Genomic DNA, 24,661 nt, shown 5'->3' with positions numbered 1-24,661 from the left:
CGAGTTTTGAAGTAGGTAGTCTTGAATCTCAGATATACCGTTGAATAATAAGCTATTTCACGCGCAGCCAATTACAGCTTTCATTACGAAAACAGAATTTGCTTGTAAGAAATTTCCAGTGCACGGATATATTTGCGACGGGAAGGGAAACGATGATCGAAGGACACGATCACGGTGCCGATTCTCGTTGAAACGTAACTCCATCGAGCGTGGTCTACCACAGGACAACGGGTTTCGGGCTTGATAGCAAGTTGGCCCGGATCCCCTATGCTCTGTGCCGCGATGCAAACTTCGTGCCCGGCGCAACCTTGTTTATTTCGTGTCACGGATGCACTTTGTGCGCGTGCATTGTGACGCAAATTCGATAATAGCCGATCGATCCGATGGAATTCGATAACGTGGAAACCTTCCGCTCCTCAACTCTTCCTCCACTTCTTCTCCATTACGCCAAATTCCCCTTCGATTATAACACTTTGAATTTTTCCAACGTCATCAAGCGAGTTGGACTTAAATTTATTCATACGTCTGATTATGAAAATGTGTAATCTTTTGATTTTTAATTTGCATCATTTTCTATTCGCCGTAGTTCGTAGATCGGCTCGTGTTACGCGGAGGCAGCGAGGGCCTGCGGAGCGAGCATCAAGTCGGATGAAAATACAACTCGCGGTTGGCGTCGGAAAATAAACGGCGTCGGCGTGGACGGCAGACGCGTACAGCTTCGTAAAATTCCACGGTCCGCTTAATTACGCGCGAAACGACGCGCGACGTTTCTCGAGGAAACATCTGAATCCTCTTTTAACCCTTAATAATTTCTATATTTAAAACTTATCGAGCCTCGCATTTCGAATCTTCCCCCTCGACGAATTCCTCCTCGACGAGCGAACAAAGTGGCAAAACTCGAGCCTAAAAAACACGTGCGGATTTCAATCGGATTGGAACTCGTTTCTCCCGGAAACGAAGAGAGAAAGAACGATCGAGAGGGAGGAAAATCTTGGCGAGCCGTGTAACCTCGAGCACGTGTAACGCGATAAACGATAAATCGTCGGGGCGTATCACGGCGGTTCCGATTCTTGTGTTACTTTTCCATTAAAATATTAACGTTGCCGCGGTCACGACACGCGGATCACGATACCGTTGTTTCGAGCAGCCGTCTCGTTACGTACGGCGGCGTGGTAGCCGCACCGGAGGCGATCTATTCGCCCCCGTATACCGCTCCCCCCCCGCGCTATCTTACGACGAGGATAATCGTTTCGGATCCGTACGGATTAACGGAGTGTTCCCCGTTCCTATCCCCCCCGTCGTCCGCCCTTCCTTCTTGTTATTGTTTCTCGGTTGGCCGGCCACGAACAACCGCACCGGCCAAGCGTTATCACACGCGAAATCGCCGCGATTTCTGCTTGTTAGAGGTAGGAACCGAGTGCTGGACCGAGCCACCTTTGTAATCTAATCTCTGAAAGGGGTATCTCTCTTTCTTTCTTTCTTTTTTCCGTTCGATTATGGGAAAGCATACGTGTGCTCGGATTGTTGGAGCGTGCAGAGTCTCTTGTAATCGTTCACTGTTTGATTTTACGGAAACGGCGAATGATTATTCGGTTAATTGTCATTCACAGTTGTCATTTGTTGCACTTTTGATTTTAGAAAAATCGGTTAGTTGAATATCGTCGATTCTGTGAAATTTCTGAAACAGGAATTTTTGTTAAGTTGAGACTTCGATAGGAGCAGAATCTTTTGTAATCATTCACAGTTATCATCTGTTGCACTTTCGATTTTAGAAAAATCGGTTAATCGAATATCGTCGATTCTGTGAAATTTCTGAAACAGGAATTTTTGTTAGGTTGAAACTTCGATTGGAGAATTTTTTGTAAGTCTTTCATAATTGTTATTTATAGTTTTAATTTTTTAGAAAAATCGGTTAATTGAATATTGTCGATTCTGAAATTTCTGAAACAGGAATTTTTGTTAGGTTGAGACTTTGTTTGGAGAATTTTTTGTCATTCATAATTGTCATTTGTAGTTTTGATTTTAGAAAAATCGGTTAATCGAATATCGTCGATTCTGTGAAATTTCTGAAACAGGAATTTTTGTTGAGACTTCAATAGGAGCGTGCAGAATCTTTTGTAATCACAGTTGTCATTTTGATTTTACAAAAACGTCGAATAATTATTCCACGTACTCGATTAATTGGATATCGTCGATTCTGAAATTTCTGAAAATTATAAATACAAAACAGTGGAGTGAAAATCGGATTGTTGAGGCAGAATCTTTTATAATCATTCTCATTTGTCATTTGTATTTCATTAGGTCATGGACTATAGAAAATCTATCTATTATCTTTGATCGAAGAAGAACGATGCTGGGACGAGGGCTTTCGATACTGTAAAATTCTCGAAAGACACCCTCTTTTATCTCCTCTTTTAGAACATTTTTGAAATACCTGTACGTGTCTAAAAAGTCTCGATTGGGTTCGGGGTGAAACGAGAACTCTCTCTCGATCGTATTGAATACATAGTCGGAAGCGTAAGTAGGAAATTGGCAAACGGTCAGGTCGATCCAGTTCACGGGATCGGTCGTAAGCTGAGTAGCTCCATTACGATCGGTCCCGATCGCCGATCTAAATATCTCTATCCAGCACGACTCTGATTGGCTCGGTCGCGCTCACGCTGGGAAAAATATTCGACTCGAGCCGATCTCTCCTGCATCGTGCACACGTTCTCAAAGCTCGTGATACGTTAATACCAGGCCAGGTATTAGCATATTCGCGTCTCTGAATCACCTCTCGGATCGCTTAACTGTACAAGACTGAACACGATAAAGAAAGTACGTGTAGTGGATGGTTTGAATCGAATAATCGATACGAATAATCCAAAATTCTGCCATGTTGTCCACTCGAAATTGAAATTTAAATCGACGAAAATTTGTCCATCTAACGAAAAATACACAACTGTTGGTGATAATAAAGAATAATTTTAAAAAGTCGGTTGAACGATATTTTTTATATCGTAAGAACCGAATAATCTTTCTAATCGATCTAAAGAAAGAATTTTTCCACGCAACAACGCTGTGCAACACTGTACAACGAATAAAAGAACGCAAATAAGCAACGGAATAATAAATATAATCGATCCGATCGGGCCGAAAGCGTGGACAAATTATGATCGCTGCCGATTTGCTGGTTCGACGCTGGTCCAAACCCGATGAATTTCAATAGCACGCGGCGCTCGATCGAGCACGAAAAAGACAAACAAGGTGGTAATAACGCGGTTCGGAGCCGATAGTTAATGGAACTGTCAACTATATCGCATTATAACTGGAATTGTCACGCGAGTCACGGGCTGGAGCCTAGATTCCCAACCCCTCCCCGGGGGTGGGGAGGGGAGGATCGATCGGTTAAATCGATCGGAGGACTGGAAAAGAAGAAAGGAGAGAGAGAAAAGCATCATTCCCTCTCGCGTGACCGCAAAACTTTTATTATCTCCTCTCTCCTCCTCCCTTCTCCCTCCCCTGCAATTCCCCGATGGAATAAGAAACGCCTCGCGACATATTATTAAATATCTCAATCTCAAACGCGCCCTATTTCTCTCCGAACATCGTCTTTCGATCGTTTGCCTTCAAACAGACGGAGAGAGAAACGAGCTCACCTCGCCTCGAATGGCCCGGAATTTCATATTTCGCCCCCAGTGTTCGCCTTCTGGACGATCACCTTCGCTCAATACCCGGTGTCCAATAAAGCGGCCACGTACTCTTGTGTATTCTTCCCTCGCCCACATGCCCATCCTCCACCTACACACTCCAGCCACGTATCGGGGAGAAGATTCGTAGGGGCACGTAGCATCCTCCCCTCCCCCAAGTAGCATCCCGCCACCCCCAGGGGATGACCAGGCTGGAGCCGTTTTCGCCGTCTTTTGGCCGGCACCGTTCCACGTACGTGTGCACGGATACATCGTAACCGCCCTACGAGAGATGGTTAGGGGTTGCTGCTACTGCTGCTGCCGCTGGTGTGTCCAGTCCACTCCAGTGGAAGCCCAGGGCAGTTCGATCGATAGAGGCTAGAGGCTACTACTACGCGTTTCTAGGAGGTGGACACCCTGGCTCTCCCTCTCTCCCTCTATCGGGGTCTGGCCAGCTCTCGATGATACCAAAGTGTCCTGCGACTCTTTCGAATCTCAGATTCGAGGGTTAACTCCTCCAGCCAGCGTGCGAGGGACGTGGTGGATAGGTTGGGTTCGTTGCGAAATCGAGAAACGTTGCTGGGGAACGATAAATTGTCGCCAATTGGAGCAAGTCGAGTTAATTTGAGAATGGTTTCAATTTTTCTGAGAATATTTCAATCGTTCCATAGCAAACTCCTTGGAATTTTCTGTTTCTTATTCGTTATTAATAGACAGATAATTTATAATCCGATCGGGTTTGGAGAGAGTGTTAGAAAATTGGACAAGCTCGATATGTTTCGTTTACGTCGGCCGAAAGGGACGTTAAACGTGACAGATATATTTATAGAAATCTTTGAAAAACAAATTTTTCTTGCTTTCCTCTCTTGAACGAAATGAATATTCGTTTAGAAAATATGGAAAAATAGATATTTTGTCCATAATATTGCATGCCCAATATTGCAATATCCCTAGATATCTGGATATCAGTAATATGAAACGATGGTAAACGTAGGATGTACCTTGAAAACAACTTTCTTTCATTACTGTTTCACATGGAATAATAATATTCGACTGTAAATATCGAAGGGTAAAAAAAAAGAGAGAGAAAAAAAGAAAGGAAAAAAGAGGAAAACGATATTGGCTCGCTAGATATTTCACTCGCGCGTGGAATGGACTTGCAGATAGAAGAAAAAAAAAAAGAATCCGATCAAATCCTTACGATCTCTACAAAACGTTCAGACACGAAACATTAACATCATCGATTAACAATAATCACGCAAAAATCACACGTCAGATGACTGGGACGAAGCAACAGTTGCACCAGAACCGCATCCTCTCCGTCTTCTTACCTCCCTCCCTCCCCCAAATCCGATGGAGCCGTGAAATTTACCTCGCAAAACTATCTCCCCAAAAACTCGGAAAGGGGATACAAAAGCGGAGAAAAATCTTGTTCGAGACCCGGAAAGCACCACCGCCGATCCCTTTGCTCGTGCTGTCCCCTCGAAAGGCAGTTTCGCTTCGAGGTGCGTGCCGAGGGAGTCAAGGTCGTCGCCCTTGGTCGTCGAAGATGGAAAATTACGACTCGCTCCCGTTCTTTCGCGAGATCCTTCTCTCCCCTCCCCCTTTCTCTCGCCCATTTCCATTTCTCTTTCCCGCCGGTCTCTTGATCCAATTATCTCGTGTCCCTTGTCGGGATCAGTGTGCTACGCCATTGGTCTGCGGGGTCTGGACCGGCGGGCCGTTTGTTTTGTAAGTCTAATCGCAGTACGCGGCGGGCTCTCTCCGGTGGTCCTCTCTCTCTCTCTCTCACTCTCTCTCCTTCCTCTTCCCCTCTCCGTATCTCTCTCTCTTTCTCTCGCCCGTTCCCCTTCTTCACCCTTTTCTTCCCTGTCCCCTGCAACGTCGCTGCTCCTCCGGCGCGGCCGCCATTTTATTTTTAAAAAACGACCAGCAAGCGTGCACTTTCGTCCGTTCTCGACGCAACCCCGGCTCCCGGCTCCTCTCTCTCTCTTTCTCTCCATCCTTTCCCTCCTCCTCCCTTTCTCTCTTTCTCCAACGTTTGGTCGCGTTGCCGCGCCGCGTATGGTGGCGCCATGGCCAACAGCGATCCTGACAGCCATGAGGCTGGAAAGAAAAAGAAACTGGACAACACGGATGGAAAGAGCGCGTCCACGTCCCCGCGTTCGGCTATCTGGAACAGCTCGGGAAAACTAGAGGTAATTCTCCCTCCGCTGTTTTCTTCCTTCCTTTCTTTCGTTTATCTCGTCTCAAATTAAGGGAACCTGGGAAAGGGAGGAGATTGATCTGTTCGATACGTTGTTTGCAATATTTTTGGGAATTAGGATTTCAGAATTTGGAATAGGGGCTGTCGAAGGACGTCGAAGGATTCATTTGCAAATCGTGGAATTTATGTTGCAGGAATATCTCGGGTTAATATCGAATATCGAATCGTTTTTTAACATTCAATAATAGAGTCACGACTCGACGCTGGTAAATGACTGGTTTATCATTAATGGGAATTTTTCCACGATCGCCTCGAGTGGAGAAAGAAGTCGATTTGTTCAACGTCCTCCGATGTTGGGGAGGATATTGATCTTGGGCTTGGAGTGGATAACCCGAGCACTGGAACTGACGTCCGTTGAAAGTTGAGGAAACTTGGAGAAGAAGTTTGGGATAGACCTGTTTCCTCGCCGCTTGTTTCTTCTTGAAATTGTCGTGGTTGAAACACGGACGGAAATGGAACGATTAGGAACGACTCGTCGCGAAATAACTATTGAATAAAATCCCTGAATATCAAGAAAATCGAAAAGTATAATCGACACAGTTTCTCACGCGATAATTGCAATCTCAATCTTTTTCATTCGGACGGAGATCTCGATAATCTCGAGCAGAGCCTAAATGGTGAAGTTTTATTTCACAGTCGAGCGCTGGCCTTGTCAGTGGCGCCTCCATCATCGTAAGCGTCGTATCGTTGTCGAGAGGTGGGGACAGTGCGAATATTATCGTGACTCACTGCACACCCCGCCCAAAGATAGCCACCCTTCGACCAGGGGATAGTTCGACCAGCTTGGAAAACGGACAAAGGAATGTTTCTCGTCCACGAATATCCAAGCTTTTTCGTCCTCTTTCAGATTTGATGCGTTCGATATTTTCGCCGACGATACAACTTAAAAACTTGAATCGTAAAATCCATACAATACAAACAAACTCTTGATACTCGTATTACTTGCTTAAATAAAACATCGCATTGTAGTTAAGTTCAATCTATTATTTTAAATATTATTAATACACGTGTTAATATTATTTCCACGATCAGGTAGAGAGACGCCGCCACGGCTCACGAAGGAGCGATCGATCGGACCCAGTAACCTAAGGAAAAGGGAACCGCGAGTAATTCTTGCTGGGAGGCTCGCCTGATTTTAATTACACGAGATGATCCTATCCTTTTTCCACTCCTCGGCTCCTTCATCCCTTCCCTTCGGATCGAATCATTTCGAATCAAGAACGAAAACGTTAGAATCAGTTAGTTCTCCTTTCGTTTCGTTCCCACTGCTGGCCAGGGTTGGTTCAACATCTTGGGGCTTGGTTTTTCACGCACGAGCTACGCCACGCCGATGAAGGAGGAAAACATCGATCCCGCGGCTGTTGTGGCTCGCACACAGGAACGCGCGCGCGCACACACGCGTGGGCCCGGGTCCACGAGACGAGGCGAGACGCGACGCGAGCTTTTCGGGGCGAGAACCGCTCCCCCGAAAGGGGATGAAGTCTTCTTATGGGGTCGCGTCTTTATGCCAGAGCATTCCGCGGGTTCTCATGCCCGCTTTTCACGAATTCTGCCTTCCTTCGGGGGATTCCTCCTCGATACAAAGGGGAAGGGGTCTTTTTTCCCCCAACCCGGTGGCGCAACGGTAATAGAGAAGTAACGGAACGGGCTAGAGTTTGGAGAAATGGTGGAGAGATCCTTTCTCTTCCTCTTCGTCGAAAGGACTCGACGTTTGTTGTTTCGATTAGAATCAATCAGTCTCTCCTTCTACGAATCTCTTCCTCGCGGATATATCTGACGCAATATTTGGCCAATTTGCAACTTTTCGCCGGAGCGATTTGTCCTTCTCCCTCTCGTCGTCGAGCGAAGAACAAAGGATCGAGTCGCGCGATTTCCTTCGCGATTCTTCCCCCGGTATCGATTCGGGGTTGCGGCGACGCCGGCCAGGAGGAGGGGTGGTGGAATTTCGCCTGGACCAGGCTTTCGCGGAAAAGCCTCGAGCGAGGCCTCAACAAAAGTTTCACAGTCGAGGAGTCGGCGACAATGGGAGAGACGGGAGAGGGAAAGTAGAGAGAGAGAGGGGACGATTTAACGCTGAATGCGGATGTCGCTAATTTTCTGCCTTCTGTCCACGCGAGCCTCCGCTTAAACCTCCCTTTCCGGTGGCACAGGAAAACCGATGGCCCCTTCGACCGTTGCGAGATTCGGACAAAGAATCTTTGTTCGACGATCGTCCACCGGTTTTTGTTTCTTGCAGAGAGGAGAGTCTTGGAGGGATTATTATTAAATAATTTTAGATGGCGGAGTTATTTGATTCGAATCGAAGGGAAGGCTCTCGAGATTTGCGAAGCTAATGTGTGGATTAAGGTAAAGTGACTTTGGAAGGAAGAAAAAGTTGGACGAGCTTACTTACTTACCAAAACTTTACGAGTCGTGGCAATTGCCAGCGACTCTCAACCACTGTTGCTACTTCTCTCCAACTTTGATTCCTTGAAATTCTTAGGCTTACCTTTCCCACCTCTCCGATTCTATATAATAAAATATTTAACGCGGCGTAATCTCTAAACTACGGTATCCAAGTGTTCAAAATATTCCGTTCTTCTTGCTCGAATCATCGCACGATCTGCTCGACGAAAGCCGCGAGTCGGAATCGAGGTTAAGGTCGCCCATTCGAATCTTACTTATTCCCTTCGCGGTTCCCTCTTCCTATTCTCTCTCTCCTCGCCGTTTCCCGCGGCGGCGCGTGCATTCATAATGGAGGCGCGTCACCACGGGGCCAAAGCGGAATTAATGACAGACGTCGAAGAACGGCCGTGGAAACGGCCGCGGTTTCAACAATGGCTGCGAGGCCCGCGGCGAATACCGGGCCGCGTGCGACCCGGTGGGAGTGCCTCGGATAATAAGGGGTTTATTTCCCTAGTAGTAGTAGTGGTAGTGGGGTTGAAACGTGTCACGCCGCGTTCCACGCAGATTTTGCCTCCCCCTTCTCCTTCTTGGACCAGCTTTCGAGTTTCTCTTTTTCATCGAACGAATATTCTTGCTCGAAGTTGGGAGTTTTATTTTATTTTCTGCTAAAATTTGGACAATGGAGCGAGCTTTTCTGAAAAATTCGTTCCTTCGAAGGCGTGTCGAAATCGAGGATGGATCGAAGGGAGAAAGAAGAGGGGGAGATGAGAAAAAGCTCGAGACATCCGACGGTGGCTTAACGATCGTCAGCTGTGGCGGAATTTATCATTATTCCGTCATAACTCGTTAAACGTGCCCCTCTTCCCGTGTCCGTTCCCTTCCCATCCCCCCGAAATTTGCATGATTCGCCCCTCCTCTGCCGCCGAAACAGCAGTAATTTTAATTTCAAGAATCACGCTCGATAGATGAAACGCTGCTTTTTCGAACGAAGAGGAGGATCGGCTTTAAAGAAACGCGGAGAGTTGAAACGCAGCTCGCAGTTTGCTGACATCGATCGGACGTTCAGTGGATCGATGTAATTTATTATCTCCATCCTCTCTATCCGGCTCGCTTTAAACGAGGGGACGAATTTCATTTTAGACGAATTTGAAGAAGGAGGGGTGAAAATTAGAGATGAAAAGATACATTTCCTTGGATTAGACTCGATGGATTAGAAAACGCTCGAAGAGAAGAAAAAGAAAAGTCTGCTCGAACGTACTCTGAAGCTGGATAATAATTGATCGAAATTTTAAAATGTGAAAAAGTTAGAAAAGAACGCTCGCCACTTTCGTGACGATTCTGCGCGCATCTAAACGAAGAGACTTTCATCATATTCGAACGTACAAATTTCCAAATTCAAGATTTTATTACACAATATTAATTTCTTCTCTCGCTCGGATCTTCCTCACTTTCTGAACGATCGTCGTCTTTAAATCCTTGCACGTCTGTTCCAATGGCGCGCGAACTATTTTAGCAGCTTCAACCGCCGATCTCCTAAGCTGGAGGGCGAAAAGTAAACGGCGCAGCAAACTCTTGAAGTCGCGAAAACGACAGAACGCTGTGAAAATAAAAGGAACTTGTTCGCACGCGTAACGAAATATGAAACACGGACCTGGTACGAGAAGTGTGAAGAAATCCGAGGAGGAAAGTTGTCGATATCGCCAAGATTATCCAGAAGAAGGAGGGTTTTTCTTGGCACGATGGCGAATGTTCGAGGAGGGCGGTTTCTAGCTGGGGGACGAAGAAAGGAGCCTCGGCACAAAATGTTTCGCGCTGATGCACGACGTGCGCTCCTCGAATCAATAGAGAGAAAAGAAAAGGAAAGGAAAGAAAAAGCGTGGCGCATAATGGAAACGTGCATCCCCCTGCCTCCGCAACATGGAGAATTTCCGAAGCACACGCGAGCATCCCCATTGTTGGGGGATGAATGGCCGGAATTTTCCGCAGTTTCCTCCATCTTGGAGCGGTTTTCACGGCCAAACACCGCCTCGATGGATCGTGTTTCGCTCGCTAGCTGCCCTGACCGCCTTCCGCTGCCTGCCCTTGTTTCTCCTTTCTCCTCTTTTTCTTTTTCCTCCTCTCCTCTCCTCTCTTTTTCTCCGCCGGCATTCGTTCCGGGAATTCTCCTTCCTCGCATCGAGGAATCGTCGAGGGATGACGCGGACAGAGAGGTGCTCCTCCTCGACGCGGGCGAAAATTTTGAGGAAGGGTGTGAATCGAAACGGCTATGCATAACTGTTTGCTTCTTCTGGAAAGAGAAAAAGAAGGGAAGAAGGAGAAATAGCGTTGTCAGAATCGTTGTATAACACAGGTAATCGTTATCTATCCCTTTTCGATCTCATCAATGTTTCGAAGGGGATGATCCCCCGCTTTGGAAGTATCGCAAATACACCCGTTTCGAATTTTCACTCCGTCTTTCTCCGATCTTTCTTTCCGAACTCGCGCTCGAACTTGCCCGTGTGCGGCGTGGTTATTCCAGTGACCAGGTCGCGAGTGGCACCATTTTGTTCGTCCTCGCCACCCAGTGGCCAGGAGGAAATCCATCCCATTCGCCCCCTGCGAGGTGGAGGCAACGCAGACGCATAGAACCGGCCGAGAAGTAGTGCTGTCGGCGAAGCTTTGCTCCACTATCGCCGGGCCCGCGATTGGTGTCCGCTACTCCGGCCAACCTTTCCACCCACGCGCCGCCTATGGTCGGCCGACCAACTTCCGCGTCTGTGAATTAGTTATCAGGGTTATCCTTGCGAATCGAAACTACTCAAAACTTGCTTCACAGTTTTCGCAGAATTTTTCGCCGATTCACCTTCAGAAGAATCCTCCAAATTGAAGCAACTGACGTAGCAAAATGTTTGCTACGATTATTCCAATTAATTCAATTTCGCATTATTTATATCACGATGTTATCGGAGGAATAGTTATCTCCTTCCTTAGAAAGAGAAATAATTATAACGCTTAAATGGAACGCTCGCAATGGCGTGTCTCGACCGAAGTGAAGGAAGGAGACTCGAGCGACGAGGGAAACGAATTAGAGACCCAGTTTCCACGCGAACAAAGTGGAAGCTCGTCCACGGAACGAATCCCTGCGCGTTCGATCGTTCGGAAATGAATACGTGAAAGGACGCGCGTGTGTGTGACGTATATATATATATATGTATATCACAGGTGTTCACGGGAGGAAAAAGGGTAGACGAGGCCGAAACTTTTCATCGATCCTGTCCGCCAAGTTTCCACCCCGGTCTAAGCAAGCGGAACCGGACTTCTGGACACCAAGCGTCCAGTGAATTCCTCCACGTGAACTGGAACGCCGGGTCTATAGATAGAATTTTCCACCCCCTGCCCCTCCCACGACCGCCCTCGAGCGCCAACTGAGAGAAACACTTTCCTCCGATGGAATTTGGTAATTTTTTGTCTCCACTTTCGCGACCAAGGAAAAGCTTCCTTCCTCTCGACGTTTTTATCCAGCTGTTTTTGAAATGTTTTCCGAACTTAACGCGCCTCTTAATTTCTTAAATCCTCCTTAAATTCGCCTCCAATATCAAATATAACGATCGATAAAAGAAATTTCGCATTAGATTTCAATTTATTCGAGAAAAAGGAAAAACATTTCCGATTCTAAAAAATATTTCTTTTTCCTTTCCTCTCTCCCCCCTCTCTAATCGATAAAGATTTTACCTTTATCGATTATGCGAGCGAGGCGGAGGAGATCGGAAGTGGCGCGGTCACAGGAAGCGAATGACAGCATCACCACGCCGTTGCGGGAGCAGCGCAATTTTATTCGGTGGAGGGGAGGGAGGGGAAGTCTTGCAAAGCCGATGAAATTTTCACGAGGAACGAGACGCGTCATTATGGCGTGACATGCCACGACAAAAGGGGTCTCTCGTACGTGCGATATTGAATTATCGATGGCCGCCGTGTGCTTGGATATTCATGTGTTGCATGCATCGACGGCCTTACCGTACCACGATCAACCTTACTTTTTCCCTAGGCGGATTTTTCCCCGCCAAACGTTTCCAGACGATCCTCTCCCCCGTCCAATTGTTAGGCGTCAACGCCTCGGTCGAACGATATCGCGGTCTTCCTTTTCTCCTTTCTCGAAGGGAAGCGTTTAATTAATGCTCGCGAAGAAATGTGATAAATTTGGAGGCTCCTTCCTTGGAGGAGCGAAAAAGGTTCGTAAGGGTTCTGATATTTAATGGCGGAGTTATTTAAAAGCGAGATCAAATTTCGAATCAAATAAGTGAAGAAAAAAATTTGTAAAAAGTCGATATAAGTGAATTTTGAAAGAGACGGATTCGAATCATTTTCCGTCTTCGCGATGAAAAATTAAACGATTTGTGGAGTTTGATAGGGGAGAAAAGGAAAGAAAGGTTGACAACAATTTGTAAAAAATTATTATACGGCAAAAATAATGGAAAGGAATAAATAATTTAAATGGAACGAATGATATATATATACGGTCCACTTTTTTTTTACGCGATTCAAAGTTACATGACTTTTTAATACATTTTTACGCAATTTTTTAACATGTTTTGTTTATATTTGCACGGTTTTGTCTACACGTTTTGCTTACTTTTATAAACATATCTATATCGAACAATTTTAAAAAAATTTTTTTTCTTCCATTTCTCCCCCAACACGTCAACTCTTCTTTTTTTCTTTTTTCTATGTATATTTATTAAATAAAATATTTTTGTCCAACGCGTTTCTATATTTTAAATTGCTTTTCGTACAGTTTACTTTAGTTCACCTCGCGAATACTTTGTTAAAAATTCATTCGTACGAAAAGAGAATCACGTTCATTATATATTCCGTCTATTTTCCGATCCGAAAAATGTGATTCAACTTATTTATAGAAGAAAAGAGAAAATCGAAAGATGGATCGAAAATGTACGAGAAATTATCCTTTATTTTATTAAGATTCTTAAAATAATTCTCTTTCTCTCTCTCTCTCTCTCTGATATTTGCGTTTTAAATCGAGTTCGAAATCGTAAATCTTTGGATCCCTCGTGGGTTAGAATCGAGACTGAGAACTAAGGTTGTAACGTGAATAATTCAGTGAATCAATCCAAAGTGTGGTTGAAAGTTAATATTCGAGCTTCTGGAACTGAATTCAATTACGAATTTATTGCACGGTGACCAGACTATACTTACATTTCTAATAAAATTATGTCAATACATCGTGTTAAACGAGTGTGATGGAAAAGTAGAGGAAAAGAAGAAGAAGAAGAAAAAAACAAACAATATTATCGTCATGTTGATTACAACCCTGATTATAAATCAAAGAACAACGTATAAACCGGGTTATGGATAAAAGGGCTCAGCAATAACGCTCGCTCTTTACACTGTTTATTTCCTTCGGTTTACTTTCGACCAGTTTACTCTCCTCGCTGAACGGTATTACATAATTAATCGAGGAGCAACAAATATGTCCAATTTACGAAGCTGAAGATCTTTTCATCGACCGAAAATCGGCCTTCAAATTCACGCGTACTCGCGCTTGCCCCGCACTCTCTTCCCCTTCCTTCCTACGAAAGGGTTAATCGCGACGAGAGGAAGCTGCAGCAAAAGAAAGGAAAGAAAGGGTCCGAAAATTCGTATCGTTGTCCGAGGGGCCCCGTCGGCGTAATCCGATCCGAGACATCTATGTCGATAGGGCAATAATTAGGCTGGTTGAAGAAAGGATGGGTTGAGAGAGAGAGCGAGAGGAACAAAGAGGAGGCAACAGTCGGCTCTTTTCTGTCGCCTCGAAGAAGGGTCCGAGAAGGCGGGCTCCGTCGGTTGGTAGTCGTGTCGGTTCCCGGTGCCCTTTCATCCCTTTCGACGTGCGCGCCGCCGTGAATAGACGAAACTAGCAGAGGTACCGAGAGGGCACCGCGGCTTCCACACACGCGCGGTTTCCCAGTGAAACGGTAGAAAGAGGGGAGGCCAGTCGACTTGTCCCGCCGGCCTGTCACGTACCTTGTGAACCCCGTGTCGGCCCACTAGCGATGGCCTCGAGCCTCGCCGCAACGATCCAGACCACTCACTCCCGCCTCCCTTCCAACCCTCCACTTCCCACACGATAGAATCAGTCGTGGATCAGACCAAGAGTAAATTATCACGCCGATCGATTACACTTCTCTCTCTCTCTCTTTATCCGTCCATCCATCAACTGTGTGTATATATGTGTGTGCGTAGAACTCGATCGAACATCTCTCTCTCATCTCGAGAGAGGAATAAAAAACGGGAGGGCGAAATTTCTAGAAAAGTTGCGGCGACACGGCGGAGAAGGAGAGCGAGAGAATTGAATGCCCATCGCTAAATAGGGTACAAGGGGGGAGGAGGGTCCGAGGGCGAGGGGAGAGGGTTGGCGGCCGGTATAATGGCGGCTTCGGCACAGGCCCCCAAAAGAAACCCATAGATATCGCATTGCGCGGCCAGGACTGACGGGACAAAACAGCCCGACAATAGGGAGGGGGAGAGGGGGGTTTTCGGTCCTCCGCCGCGAGATTCGTGGCCAGCTGTGGAGGGGCAGGCGGGAAAGGAGCGAGACGGGCTCCCCTTCTCCCGAGAGGAGCGAGGAGGACGGGGAGAGGCGCGTTTTCACGTCACGGAGCTGAAAACCGGAGGAGGGCTCCTCGCGTGCCGATCCATTAATTAACCATCGCCATTTCTTATCCTCCGCGGGGGGAAGGAAGGAAGGATTCCTCGGCAACGAGTCGCAGGAAAATTGGAAATTTCTGAATAAATGGAACGAATCGAAAGAATCGAAGAGATCTTGAGAGACCTGAAAAATTCTTGAGACGCGATCAGTTTGAGGATATGTACAGAAGATGGTATTCACTCTGGGGGGGAAATTCTGAGGGTGACGGATTGATTCTCGCCTTTCCAAGAGTTATTATTTTCCCTCTTGTTTTCCTTTCTCTCTTCTTTTCCTTCCTCTCGACGACGAGCGAAGCAAAACAGCGAAACTATAGTTTTCTTGATCGGTGATATTGCGAATAAAACTTGTCGCGGACGAAGCGATTTTATTTTCTATCCACGGCCTGTGTTGTACTATGTAAGCACGATACGATCTGGCTTATATTATGCATAACGCGACGAGTGCATAACGTAAAATCTCGATTATTTATCTAGAAATTTTATCGCTACGAATTAAATATGCTGTAATAGCCGACGCTACTTGAACGTCGCGTTCTTACGAAGAGTGGAAATAATATCGACGGTATAATGGAACGAAAAAGAAGGAAAGAAAAGGAAATAGGAAAACACGAGGCGAGTCGAATAATGAAAATTCGAAGTTTGAATCTTTCTGAAAAGGGGAGGGATATTTTAGATATTGGTCGGGGATAAGAATGTGGAATCCGGCACGATGTTTAAGTTTGTGCCAAAATGGATGTGTCAGGCTGCGCTGGTTGGCAAGAATGGTGTCGAGGCGAGCATCGAGTAACGTGGTCTCTTGCGTTACGTTAATGCTCACGATCAATTTCACTTCCCTCGGAGTTCCCTCTCTCCCTTAGAGGGAACTAAGAACTGCTTAATCGATACGTCGCTTTTAGACCTCTCCGAAAGCCTAAACGCTGTTCGAGTCTGGCTAGGAATAGACGACAATTTTAAATTTATTTTTATAAGATCGAAAGAAGATTTCTCCTGGAATTATTTATTTTATTATCATTGATTATTGTTATTATTATTATTATTATTATTGACGTTTGTTCAAATTATTAAAATTGTTAAAGCGCCAGCAATTGGGTCGTATATTCTTTTTCAAAAGTAATTTTTTGCCCTAAATTTTTCGCCCGAGATACAGAGATGGACTCGGGTTCGTTTTCGTATTGAGAACTTGCTCGCTAAAAGTTTCAAGAAAGGTTAATTGGGCCATTGTCAGGCAAAGTGTCCGCTTCTTTTAATTGAAGGGTTCTTTGACGTGTCTTTGAGAAGGTTCTTAGTTCTTCAAGCAGTGTTCTGTTGTAAAACAGGGCAACGACTCAAGAGAGTGGCGAGTTTGCAGTGTCGTTCAATTTACGTAACACTTTGTAAAAATTTATTCTCGTTGTGGTTGTTTTTTCCTCCAGGGAGGACGGAAAACGATTCAAAGTAACAATAGCCGTATCGCTCCCGTTTTTCGCATTTTCGTTCGATTCTCCTTCTGGAATCAAATTTTTCGCCAACCGTTAATTATCGATACACGGGTTTCTCGTACGGTTCTTTCGATCTTTTCGAAAAATTTACGTCGATTAAGCGTTGAAGAGTGGGGTCGAAAATTATATAAATAAAAACAAAAGGAGAAAGGAAAAAGATAAAAGCATCCTCGATTTTCTCCCTCTATTTTTCCCTCCTCTCCCATCTCGTTTACCGAAACTATCAATTGATTTCGGGGATACAAACAGCGCGCCACGATTTACACACACGCAGCTGCACCCCCGAACACCGAGCTCCAAACAGAACGGATATATCTGTTCGTCCATCTGTCGTTGTGTAACGGAACACCGGCTAATAGTATTAGAAATATATATATATATATCTCGGGCTAAACTACCCCCGCTGTCAAACCACTCGATCGACGCACCCCATCCCTCTTTGGTGGATTACGTCTGTAAACGCCTACCGTTTCTCTCGATCCAGTTCTACCCTGAAAATCTGTTAAAACGGCTCATTGTACCGGTGCTCGTCGCTGTTGAGTCACCGTTACTGGACCAGATCACGCTGACTCTGTCGCGGATTTCCGGTTGATTCTCTTCTCCCCTTTCTCTCTGCTTGGCCTCGAGCGTTGCTGCTCGATACAATCGATCGAGAGATGGAAGAAACGAAGAGAGGAATCTGCTGAGAGATCGGAGGAAAGTTTTTAACGATTTGAAATTTTTTATCGATCGCGAAATTTTGTGAAATTATTTTTCTCAACGGGGAGAAGGGGAAGTTTAACTGTTAATCTCCGCCTCTGGATTTATTCGGAAAGAGATGGAGAAGAAAGAAAATTGGCGACCGATTCGAATCGACGATATTCGAATTCTAATGCGATATTCCCCGGTGGATGGGTGAGAGATAATTGAATTAGGGGTGGGTAAACGGTGGCTCCTGGAAATACAATCGAGGAGCTTCTGCACGATACGCGCATAGCAAGACCGTAGTAGTTGGCGGATAATTGTAGATATCGCGGTCGAGGGGTGTTCCTTCACGAGAATCGTTGAACAATTAGGCGTTACCACTTTCGCCTCGTTATCCGTCGATCAGATTCCCGTTGTTGCTACCGTTTAAAACTACCCCTCCGCGATATCCACGGATATCAAGCCATTTTTCCTTCTCTTTGCGTTATCCACGTTTGTTCCATCGTCGAAATTTTGAATTTCTGTCAAAGAAAGTGTGTGTATTAAGTTGGAAGGAAAGTTGTTGCGGTTTTCAATTATTAAATCCAAATATCTTAACCGAAACAAAATTTTATCAAACAATAAACGAGGACAATTTAACTTGATCGAAAATGGAGCGTTTCAAAATAAGAAAAACCGTAAGAATTTTCTTTCCAATCTGATATGTATCTTTTATCTTTTCGAGTTGATTTCTCTTTTCCAATCGAAAGCAATATTTTTGGGACGTTATTATTAAAATTTTTACCACTTGTTTCAGAAAGCAACCCCGTCGAGGAGTCATCGAACAGTTCACTATATCATCGAGCCACTCGGGAGACTAACTCTTTAATCGCGCGACTTTTGATCCAACGACACCCTTCCACGACCGATCGGTCGCGAATGAAGAGGGCTCGAGCTCGGATCTCGCTTTTTCCATCCACGTTTCCATCCGCCGCGTCCAAAATCGAATCAATCCCGCGATCGAATCTACGCCACCTCCTGTTCTTGCCCATCGTTCTTACAAAGGAGAACCAACCCTCCCCCCTCGAGTTAATCCAACCGACTTTCGAGGGAAACGCGGCGGTTCTCGGTCGGCGTGACGCTATTCCGGGAATGTGGGAATCGCCACCGAGATCCTATCCGGGGGCCTCGTGATTAACGCGAGTTTTTCCCTTCTTTTCTTCCTTCGAGAGGGGGATAGAAGAGGAAGGGAGAGGAGAAGGTAAATAAATACGCGATTAATGAGAGTATGTGTGTCTAGTTATTCGTTTTTTAAGAAAGGGAGATTTTTTGGGGTTCTTATTATTCCAATTATATTGGAGTAAAGTTTGGATAAATTGTCGGAGCACGAGAGGTAAAGGTAAGGAGCTGTCGAGATAAATTATACTGGATTGATGTATGTTGTTTATTTGTTTATTAAGAAGGGGAAAAATGGAAAAAGTCAAGAATAGAAATTTTTCTTTTTTTGGATACTTGAAATAGAATAAAGTTTGGATAAATTATTGGAGTGCGAGTATATAAATCTATTTATTTTTTAAGAAAAGGGAAATGAAAAAGTTAAGAATGAAAGTTTCTTTTTAGATTCTTGGGAAGGAATGAAGTTTGGAGCGCTAAGAACGAAGAAAATGAATATATTTCTTAAGAAAGGGAGAAATGGAAAATGGATTCTTGGGAAGGAATAAAGTTTGGATAAATTATTGGAGAACCAAGAAAATGAATATATCTATTTACCTATTTCTTAAGTAAGGGAGAAATGAAAAATGGATTCTTGGGAAGGAATAAAGTTTGGATAAATTATTGGAACGCCAAGAATGAAGAAAATGAATATATCTATTTACCTATTTCTTAAGTAAGGGAGAAATGAAAAATGGATTCTTGGGAAGGAATAAATTATTAGAGTGCTAAGAACGAAGAAAATAAATATATATATCTATTTATCTATTTCTTAAGAAAGAGAAAAAGTTAAGAACGAAGGTTTCTTTTTGGATTCTTGGAAAGAAATAAAGTTTGGATAAATTATTGGAGAACCAAGAAAATGAATATATTTATTTACCTATTTCTTAAGTAAGGGAGAAATGAAAAATGTATTCTTGGGAAGGAATAAAGTTTGGATAAATTATTGGAGCGCCAAGAACGAAGAAAATGAATATATATATCTATTTATCTATTTCTTAAGAAAGGGAGAAATGGAAAATGTATTCTTGGGAAGGAATAAAGTTTGGATAAATTATTGGAACGCCAAGAACGAAGAAAATGAATATATATATCTATTTATCTATTTCTTAAGAAAGGGAGAAAGTTAAGAACGAAGGTATCTTTTTGGATTCTCGGGAAGGAATAAAGTTTGGATAAATTATTTCTAGGGACGAAAGGAAGGAGCGAGGCGCGTTCGGATAAGCGTACGCGGGTATCACGCAACGCCCATTACTGTCGCGGACGGTTTCACGTGGAAAACGAGTTACTCGTCCCTGGCTGGCGGCAGCCAGCCACCGCCTTCTGATCGCACCCGTCGCGCGCGTGCACGTGAATCATTCCATTACCCTTCTGCGACACCTTTAGATACTTAAACGAATATAATCGAAACCCACGGAACCTTGGAAATTCGCACATCCGAATCGATCGTTTCAGTTTCACGCGTCGTTCAAATTATTATCTCTCTCGTGACGAGTTCCAAAGAATCCACCAATATATACATATATACATATTGGAATTCCCTTTCAACCCTGTTTCACGCCCTGTTTCGCTCGAAATCCACGCGTCTCCCTCGAAAGGAAAGAAAATAAGAGAAACGTTTATCAAAGAAAACAATTTGAACCGTGATCGCCGCACAAACGGTTGGAAAATGTGAGAAGCCGTTCGTTTCGATGCCCGTTCTCGCACTGCTAACTTCGTCAACGTGTTCCACGGGTTCCACAGGCGGCGGTGGAGCATCATCCCTCCGAAGAAGCGAAAAAGGGAGGCCGTGGAAGCTGGCCGCCGCGTTCCTCGCGCGCAAAGGCCGCGGAACGGGGGGAGGGGAGGGCTGACGTTAAATCGAGAGTCGGAGAGCAGCGTGGATCCGGCAGCAACAGCGTCAGCTCCCTCGTTTTCGTTTGCCCGCGCGCAGCACCGCCATCCACCAACCCCCTTGCGCTGCGAGCAACCCGTGTGCGTGAGCACCGCCGGCACCGCCTCGTCACGCACATGCTGCAACGACCTTTTGCATCAAAAGCTTTGTTTATGGGCCGAGGAGATTTATAGGCCGCGCGATGGATGCGTTATGGCTGTTAGATCTCTAGAAATACTGGCGGCAGGGAGGAGACAGGTAGGACTCGAGCTTCGCTGGAATATTATTTCCGCAAGTTTTTCGCCCGGGACGGGTGATTTTTCGGTCGAGAATACGAATATTTTGTTGTTCAATCCGCAGTGAAATCGATTATGATTACGACTTTTATTTTACCTGGTCTGTTGATGGAAAGACAAAGGGGAGAAAAACCGTGCGATTTACGGCAGAATTTCTTCCGATTGGTGAGATTATTTAATTTGAATCGTTGGTGACAAACGAGAGATCGAACAAGATGAAAATTAAAAATCCCCAAAATCGTGAAACTTCTTGATGATTAATTACCTGATTGACTCCAACCTGGCGAATTCGATTCGAAGAATTAAGATCTTATTCTTATAAATGTTATTATATAGGGGAAGCTGGAGCCGTTGCTTTGCTGCTTGGTGACAATTTGCATTTGTAAGGATTACTCGAGAAACGGAGGAGAGATCGCGGCAAGTAGAACGAATTATTTGCCAATCTGTTCGAAGCCAACCGTAAATCAACACAATTAACGTGATCGAAACGTATCGAATGTAAATCATTTTCAACCGATCGATTTAGCCAACGTTTCAATCTCATCGCAACATCGATCGATTATTACCAATGAATAAATAATCAAAGAAATTCACAATTAAATTAAACAATTCTTTTTTACCTGTTTGAAATCGCAGACAACACCTCATTCCGATCCTTATATCGTTTCACGAAAAATTTCGCGAAAACATTTGGCTCGGATTGTCGGATCGCGATAAATAAAGTCGCGGGAGAGAGAGCAAGAAGCCGAGAGAGGAGAGCCGTCCGGCGAAGCGAGCGACGGAGGAAACACTTTCAAAGGAAATGCACACCAGCGGACAGAGATTTACGGGGATGATAGAGCGGGCTCGTTTTTATCGTAACGGCGAGACCAACAAAACGCTCGATATCCGCTTGGTGACTGGTCGATGCGCATTTCGCGAGGATCAACCTCGTCCGTTTCAAGACTTGGTTTCACGATTTCGCGATCGATATATATATATATATATATACATTCGTTTTCTTAGGGACAATCTTTTAAACTTTTGGAATTCCTGAAAGAAAGATTTCCATGGGAACTTGTTTAATAACTCTGCGATCGAGAGATAACTCGTTCGTTTTATTTTCTTGTAAATAAACAAGGAATCTCGATAACTTTGTTTAAAAAACAACATTCTATTTGAGGAAGGATATCGTTTCATTTCGTTTTCCTCGTGAAAAAAATATTAAATACGATTCGATGGAAACGTTGAACATATTCATCTTGCTGGAAATTAAGATAGTCTGGTTTAACGACGGTGTAACGTAATGACAGTACAAGATCGTTTACCACGATATATATATATATTAACAAATAGATTAAATCGGTTTGATATACAATCGCGTATTCACGCACTCCACAATAACGTGTCTTGTCGTAATACGTTATCCGATATACCGCTCGTTGTAATAACTCGCTAAAATAAACCATCGACGCGTGATTCCACAAACACTCCGTAATTCCATATCCCTTCAACTATCTCTCACCCTTCCATAAAGAAAACTTTCCAACAATTTCAAAAGATCTGCTTCCTCCCCTCAGCACTCGCCCAACTGCACCGACTCCATTATACATTATTATTCATCTCTCTGCTCCTCCTTGGAACGAACCTAATTGACCCGCGAAAATCTACGAATCATCGTAAGACACCATCCTACTACCAATGATAGTAGGATTCTTGGCAAACGAATTTATCACCCGTGTTTGTATGGAAACAAAGTGTTAACAACTCGGTCGCATTGGACGATCTGGACTCTCAGGAATAGACCAAGTTCAAGCCTAAAGATCATTACCGGCGGCATTAAGTCCCCGTGTCGGATCGAGCGGTGATGGTTGGATCCGGTCGCTCCTTGGAAACTCCTTATTTAGAGGACCGTGTTATACGAAGAAAATGCGGGGAGGAATATCTGGCGCGGACTATCTCTGGCGGGCGAGCGAGGCTAAGCGTCCTAATAAAACCAGAACTGCCGGCGTTGCCGATCTCTCTTATCCCGCTCGCCGCGCCGCCTCTCAAAGGCGTCCGCTTTAATCTTCTATCACCGATCCCCTCCAACCTTTTGCGTCCGGCAGTCAATTTTCTTGTTGCGCCCGACTGCATATCGCGAGATCGGTTATCGTGCTCGAGAGACCAGATTTCGCGGCAGCGCGAGGATGATCGATGATCGGGGAAATCAGATGAGGGAGGTCGATAGAGATCCCGGAGGGCTCGGTTGGATCTTTGGATTTTGAAGACGAGAGGAGTAATTGTAATTGGGGAAAGCGAGGAATAGATTTCGATTCTTTGCACTTGGGAGGTTCAGTTTAGTTTTCTCTAGAAATCGATAATTCTTCGAAAGAGTTTCGGAATCGTTGTGTCGAGATTTCGACGAAATATAATAGCATAGTGAAATTTATTTGCGAAAGGTATTTCGATTTTGAAAATAACGTCCGATAACGATAACTGATAACGATCTAACAACAGGCGAGATAAGAACGAAGAAGAGAGGAAAAAACGGAGAAATTGAGGATGCCGAATGTCGAGCGGCGAGTGTCGATCGCGAAGACGGCGCGTTCGAACATCGATACACTGGCCGCCGTAGGTGTTCATTCCCGGTAGCGTGGCCGCGGTACGCGTCTCGCAACGTATTATACGTGTACGTGTGCGGGGGCACGGTGTAAAAAAAACCGCGTGAAAGAAAAGGCAGGAAGCGGCGGCCGTGTCTCTCCGTCCTGCTCGGATCGTGGTCGCGAGACAAATGCCGCGCCAGTCTCCGTCCTCGTCTCGCGGACCCCCCACCCCTCGGTTCCGGCGATTCAGCGCGTTCCGCAGCGCTGTGGAACCCCCCACCACGCCGCACGCTGTGCTGTAGCGGCGGTAGGGGCGGCTGTTCCCGGTGGGCGGTGCCAGTTCGTGCCACGCCCCGTCGCGTTGCCCGTTTACCAGCCAGGCGCGCTCGTCAAATGTTTTTCGTCGCGGATTATGACGCGGTCTGCGCGATTATGACCACCTCTCTCCCTCCCTCCTCCTCCCTCGCCCGCTCCATCCCTCCCGCTCACCTTCCCTTCCCCCCTCGTATGCATGCTCTTTGTCCTCTTATCCCTGTTCCTTCGTTTTTTTTCTTTTCTTTCTTTTTTTCCTTTTTTTTTTTTCTTTCTTTCCCCCTATCTTTAAGCGCTTTCCTCCTCGAGGCTGGATCTCCATCCCATCTCCCTCTCGCTCTGCCTGGATTCTCTCTCTCTCTCTCTTTCGTCCTTTCTCTTCCTCTCTCTAACAACACCGAGGCTCCTTCCAGGACGCGAGGTTTGCTCTTGCCCCAGCCCGACGGACGCGCGCGTTCCGTTGCCTGACCACCGCTGCATTTCGCCTCGTTCTCGTTCCTACCAACACCGAATCGCGGAGGATCCTCGTGCAGTGGCCGGTCTCTCTCCCTACGCGGTCCATCGATCGGTGCCGCGCGCTCGTTCCTTGGATCTTCCGGAGAATAGAGAGCCGTTGTCGATTCTGGGAACCCTACGGACGCGCTACGTGTACAATGGAAAAGGAATAAGGGGGTGGTGGCCGACCAATCGATGACACACACGGTCGACGCAAACAGCACCGTATTTCGTGATTTTTCCTCGATATCGGATAATTGTTTTCCTTTGTTCGTCGACAGGTGTTCCACGATTATTGGGAAAGGAAGGGGGGGAAAAAGAAAAATTTCGGAGAAGAAATTCCTCGGTCGGGATCGGTCGCAGTAAACTCTGTCCTGTAGTTATTGATTGATGAGTCATTAATACCGGCCGAAGTTGCTTAAGTACGCATTGACCTCGAGGCTTTACGGCCGGTGTCCGTGAATCGAGCCCCGAACAAAGAGCCGGTATATATCTAAAAAAAGGATCCGGCACGAGAACGAAAGTGTTTGGACATGGCGATAGCTGTGTGTCCGCGTCGTTAATATTGAATCACATCGGATAAAGCTGTTAACCACGCTGTCTCGAGATAGCGAAACTGCGAAACTTGCAATGACTAAAGCCCTGTACGCGCTTGAGAAAAGATACCTCAACTTGTGAACATCATGAACCGACACTGCTATGAACACTACGCAACATTCTTTTCAGATTCCTCCTCGAAGAAGCGGATCAATCGGTCGCGAATACCTT

The 24,661-nt window shown here is 45.4% G+C and overlaps 1 long non-coding RNA gene across 1 annotated transcript in view; it reads left to right on the top strand.

The window, feature by feature from the left end:
- LOC108002453 (uncharacterized) overlaps positions 1–19,314 on the top strand; it is a 36,342-nt gene extending 17,028 nt beyond the window's left edge. Inside the window, exons 4-5 of the long non-coding RNA XR_009830486.1 lie at positions 17,959–18,402; positions 18,762–19,314. This is a non-coding gene — a long non-coding RNA (uncharacterized LOC108002453). The remainder of the gene's footprint in view (positions 1–17,958; positions 18,403–18,761) is intronic.
- Positions 19,315–24,661: the final 5,347 nt, after the last annotated feature.

Source organism: Apis cerana, linkage group LG7 (assembly GCF_029169275.1).
Source record: "Apis cerana isolate GH-2021 linkage group LG7, AcerK_1.0, whole genome shotgun sequence".
Classification (NCBI taxonomy): domain Eukaryota; kingdom Metazoa; phylum Arthropoda; class Insecta; order Hymenoptera; family Apidae; genus Apis; species Apis cerana.
This window is presented reverse-complemented; position numbering and strand designations above follow the sequence as displayed.